Source organism: Microtus oregoni, unplaced genomic scaffold (genome assembly GCF_018167655.1).
Source record: "Microtus oregoni isolate MIOR12 unplaced genomic scaffold, Mior012 000004F_ref0000308, whole genome shotgun sequence".
In the NCBI taxonomy this organism is placed as follows: domain Eukaryota; kingdom Metazoa; phylum Chordata; class Mammalia; order Rodentia; family Cricetidae; genus Microtus; species Microtus oregoni.
Genome location: NW_024543063.1, coordinates 27531264 through 27536563, shown reverse-complemented (window position 1 = coordinate 27536563; position 5300 = coordinate 27531264). Strand labels below are relative to the sequence as shown.

The 5300-nt window shown below is 52.2% G+C and overlaps 1 long non-coding RNA gene across 1 annotated transcript; it reads left to right on the top strand.

The window, feature by feature from the left end:
- The first annotated feature begins 1028 nt into the window (after window positions 1-1028).
- Window positions 1029-5085, top strand: LOC121446812. Its single transcript, XR_005974137.1, has 3 exons — window positions 1029-1233; window positions 2872-3043; window positions 4999-5085. It is a non-coding gene; the product is annotated as an uncharacterized LOC121446812 (long non-coding RNA).
- Window positions 5086-5300: the final 215 nt, after the last annotated feature.

Genomic DNA, 5300 nt, shown 5'->3' with positions numbered 1-5300 from the left:
TACCTCCCCATGGCCTGCAAGCCCACTGGCTGTCATTCTTGCTAGAGATCAAAAAGTCAACATGTCAGGACATACTCTGTACAGCAGTTTCTATGCAAAGGAGATCGCAGGTTTGATCCCCAGAGCATGGCAGAGCTCACCAGCGCAGTGAGGACGCAGAAGCTGGAAGTAAAAAAGAAAAAGACTTTGTCTCAACTGGGGCAGACCGAGCAAAGGAGCCCAGCAGAACGGAGGCAAAGATTAGAGTCGCAGAGGAGACGCGAGGGAAGCTCTGGATTAATAGCACAGCTGCGAGCTGGTCCCCAAACAGAAAGATCCCATATTGACAACAGGGACAGCTCCTGGATTCCACCAGGGCAGCGACCCAGAAGAGCCCCTTGGCTTCAGGACTCATGCCAGCACCCGGCTAGTCCAGGCACATCCCGTGTGTTTCCTGGGCTGACTCTTTGGGGGAAACACTCTCTGGTTATTTCTAGAAAGATCACTGAGCCAGTCAACATCCCTTATACCACATTAGAGGCCTTTGTCACAACATGTCTGAGCCTGTGAAACTCTGCGGCCTCCCATGTGTTCAGCTCTCCCCTGGGAAGGACATGGGAATATACTCTGGGGCTGGATGTCCTAGCTTGCTCCTTGGTTGCCTCCAAGAGAGGTTCTGGGGTCCTGGGGCTGTCTGTGTTCTCTCCAGCAGAGCCTTGGATGGAGGACCAGCAGGAGGAGGAGGAAGCGTGTATGGCAGGGTGAGCCTTGGCCAGGCTGCCTCAGCCGCAGCTACACTGTGCAGGTTCCATGCCCCAGGGCCCTTTCTTACTCAGGATGGAAGCCTCTGGGAGCAGTGGCTGTGGAACACCAGACATCTCCTCTCCTACACACTGAGGTGATTTCCTGGTAGGTTTGTCAGGTGGACAGATGGGCTGAGCCCAAGGGACTTGCCTTTTCTAAGAGAAAGCAAAACTAGATCTGACCATGTGAAGAGAGCCAGAGGTCAGCGTACTTCCTCCCGCCCCAGAGGCCGGCATGGAGAATGGTGCCTACAGATGATTTGCCGGGGTTCTCCTGTCATCTTTCTCACTCATGATGCTGGGGTTTCCCTCTCGCTAGAGGCCCAGGTTTCTTGCTTAACTCGCACGGGAGAAACGAAATGTTCCACACCAACCTTGTGCCTGTCTATCAGTCCGTGTTCTGAGGTTCTGTCTCTGCTGCTGGTGAGAGATTTGTGCTTTGCGACCCCAGGTAGGCAACAGTTACCAGTCCTCTCGTTCTGGACAAGCCAAGGAGGCACATCAGTGGCCTTATCACAGAGAGCTGCCTTGGAGGCTTTAAAGGGGACTTACAGGGATGCCCACGATAGCAGAGCATCTTCCAGACAGCTGTGTTTAATGTCTTGCATGACAAGACCTTATTACCTGAGGCTCATGCCCAAGTGGGAGGCTCCCAAAGAGCCCCGCTGGGCATCTCCTATAAAAGCTGACCCTGAACCAGACCCCTGGGTAGGAGGACTCGAGATGGAAAAGGGGGAGAGATAGTGACCCCAAGTCATGAGTGTCCCCAAGGCTCCACTTGGGTGGTGGGGAAAAGTCAAATAGTGGGAGGTCTTGACCCCATCTCTATGCCCAAATCCATGCTTTGGGACTTGCCAAATTACCTAGACCCTCCAGAGTCTACCAATAGCCGCAGTCTCTCCTTTGCAGAAGCTGCCCTTGAGCTTTGAAGGTTGCTGAGACTCTTGAGGGTTAGCAGTCTATGAAGACTCGGGCTCAGTCATGCTAACCCTTGCATCTTTCTGCTGCGTGTGGTCAGGAGGGGAGCTGTCTAACATACACACACATTGGGTCCCTGGGATGATCCTGTATTAATCAACAGCGCGTCACATTTTTTAAAGTTTACTTTTTAATGTGTGTGTCGCATGAATCCATGAGAGTCTGGTAAAAGTTTTCAAGAATTTATCCAGGTATCAAAAATAGGGGTTAAACACTCCCCGGTACAGAATGGGTTAGGGTTAGATGCTGCCACTGCCGCTGATCCAGATGCCTTCATCCAGTTGTTCTGCCCAGGAAGTGAGGAGCACCAACAGCCAGCCACCTGCTCCACTCTGACCACTCAAGGGAGTGCAAAAGCAAGAGAGAGAGAGAGAGAGAGAGAGAGAGAGAGAGAGAGAGAGAGAGAGGCCTCTTCCCTCAGCTTATAAACTGTCATGTAGGCAGACAAGACCACACCCTAGGACTCGCTGCCTCAAAAGTCATTGGCTAAAGAGTGTGTGTGTGTGTGTGTGTGTGTGTGTGTGTGTGTTTGTACGTGTGCATACTGGGCCAAAGGTCAGTGTTGGGTATCTTCCTCTACAAATGCCCACCTTGTTTTTGGGATAGCTCACTCCCCAAACCTGGATTTTGCTATTTTGTCTAGACTGGCTGACCTGGAATCCCCTGTCTCTGCTTCACTAGTGCTGGGGTTATAGGTAAACATTGCCATGCCCAGCTTTCGGTATGTGTGTATTGGGGGAGCGGGGGCTAGTGATCAAATTCAAGGCCTCACGCTTGTGTGGCAGCTTTAATCATTAAGCCATTTCCCCAGCTCTCAACTCATCGCGTGAATCCAGATAGCTGCTTCCTGACCGCCAGCACCCTGCTGTACCTGGGTGCGTATGGCTGTATGCATGGTGCAGATGCAGGAACCCTGCAGCTATTCAACTGCTTGTCTAACGTAGGCAAGCACTAGAGGCATGGTTGGCTCTCACACTTGCTTCTCCAGCATCCTCTGACTGACTCCTTAGGACTACCTCTCTGCACACACCACTCACAGCCTTCCGAGGCCTTGGCTCCTTCCCAGAAGAAATGCATCCCACAATGCCAATGTAACTGTATTGATTCTTAGGCTGCCTGGCCCCTTGAGGCTTCTTCAAGCAGCAGGTATCTGTGCCACTGAGGGAAACATGATGGGTGTCACATACAATGCTTCACCCAAGCCACTGGGTCAACTGGGGCTACTCAGAGACACGATAGCCTCTTACGTCTGCAGCAGAGGGTTCAAGACTCTATTTGTGCAGGTGAGTTGCAAAAGGATCCTTTTAAGAATCAGGGTTGCAGGATTGAGGCCAGGGCCTGGATGCTCTTACTAGCCAAAAGCTAGTTTGAAGTCTAGACACACAGGAATCTGGAGAGCTTGGACAGGCCACACATACACACACTGTAAATAAGGTAGTCTCAGAGTCATGTGAGTCGCCTGAGCTAGCCGCTAGAGCTGAAGTCCACTGTCCTCAAGAAGAGTACCTGCAGAGCGGATGAGATGATTACCCATTTGGTCATGCTGCTTAGCTGCAGCCCAAATCTGCGGCCATCAGGGCTGCTAACCACGATGTTTCTTGCAGGCACATGCCAGGCCTGCAACTTCATGTGCAAAAGACCATGTGAGCAATTTCTCTTATCAGTACGAGAATCATCCCTGTGACTGGCCTAGAGACTTGATGTTTAAGCCCAACGACACTCTGCATGAGCAGGAAAAGGCAGGCGTGCACGTACCTATACCCTGGGACTACCCGGAATCACATGACACTGCAGGCAGCGTCAAGCAGGACGCACACTAGCCATCAGCTCGGCCCAGCATGCCCTCTCTGTCTGAACTAGGAAGGGCAGGCTGTGGCACGCACAGGGCACATCTAGTCTGTGTCTTCTCACCACCCAGCCCAGGCTTCAGTGCGAAGCTATGAGCCACCCTGGTGCCTGGACTGTGTCTGCTAGCGTTTGGTTCGGGAAGGTGATAGGACTCCAAGGACAGTTATGGGCTGACTTTTGGGGGGGACACTGTCCCAATCACATGTGTTTGCTGAATATCTCCTATATAGCAAACCACACAGAGGAAGATGGCCACATCCAGGACAGTCACAGCAAATGGAGGAAACTCTCGAGACTTTGGGCTTGTTCAGATTTGTAAATACAACCAGGCCGAGTCTTCAGGAGGGACTGGTGCCTGCCCAGAGCAGCCATATAGGGTCAGGCAGGCCCTCGGTCTTCATCCAGTGTCCCCCAGAGACGCTTGTTCCTCTACCTGTCTGTTTATTCTCTGCAGCCCTGGAGGGCCCAACCCTAGGACAGCTTCCCTCCCCAGGAAGTCCAGCTGCCCAAGGTCTCAGTGAGCTCCCCGATGAAGGTGGGGTGGGGAGGCTCCATGTTGTACCAACCCAGGGAGAGTCCTCTCTAGATCCAGGGGAACAAGCTAAAGCCACAGTCCAGGTCATGTCCCAGGCTGTTTAGGCAGACTGGCTGCCCCAACAGAGTAACTTGGAGGCTCCTGGGATAGAAGGCCTGAAAGCCTGGATGTGCACACTACAGGGACAAGCAGATCTGGGCAAGAGAAGGGGAGTGACACCAGAGTTACTTTATTTTTGGGGTTTTAAGACAGAGTTTCTCTATGTAGCCTAGGCTAGCCCCAGAGTTACTATCATCCTGCCGCAGACTCCTATGTGCTGGGATGACAGGCATGCACCATCATACCCAGCTAGCTAGCTGACAAGTTAAACCCTGAGATGACGGCACACACCATCACACCCAGCTAGCTAGCTGACAAGTTAAACACTGAGCTCTGCAGTTTTCTAAGTGGCTGCCTTCAACTTTCTATCAGTCATGGGATTCAGATTCTCCATATGTGCAGATGGTGCAAAGCCAAGGCCCCAGTAACACAAAGATCAGATGGGAGGAAGCAACAGAAACAACCAGGGAGGCTGTCCACCCTCCAGACCCTCCAACCAGGGAGGCTGTCCACCCTTCAGACCCTCTAACCAGGGAGGCCATCCACCCTTCAGACCCTCCAACCAGGGAGGCCGTCCACCCTCCAGACCCTCCAACCAGGGAGGCTGTCCACCCTCCAGACCCTCCAACCAGGGAGGCCGTCCACCCTCCAGACCCTCCAATCAGACCACGCTCTGGCCATCAGTCATGACAGGCAAAGGTGCAGATGGATAAATCCACTGGTGCCTGCGTTCATCTCTCCCTCTTCCCATTAAAGGAGAATGTGGGGAAGAGCAACAGGAGCAGAAGGAACATGCCACAATGAAGAAACACATGTGAAGACCAGCACCCAAGGTGTCCATGCTGACTCATGCTTGGACAGTGACCCACTTTCGGTTCTGAGGGATGATAATGAAAATGCAACTGTCCACTCTTTCTGGCAGCCCTATTCATAAATAAAGAATTGGTCTATTTGTATATACCCTTATCTTCATGTATGTATTCATATTGTCATGCCTCTGCATACGCACACACAATACACATATGCACACTGTGCCTATATGCACATACTACCTCCAC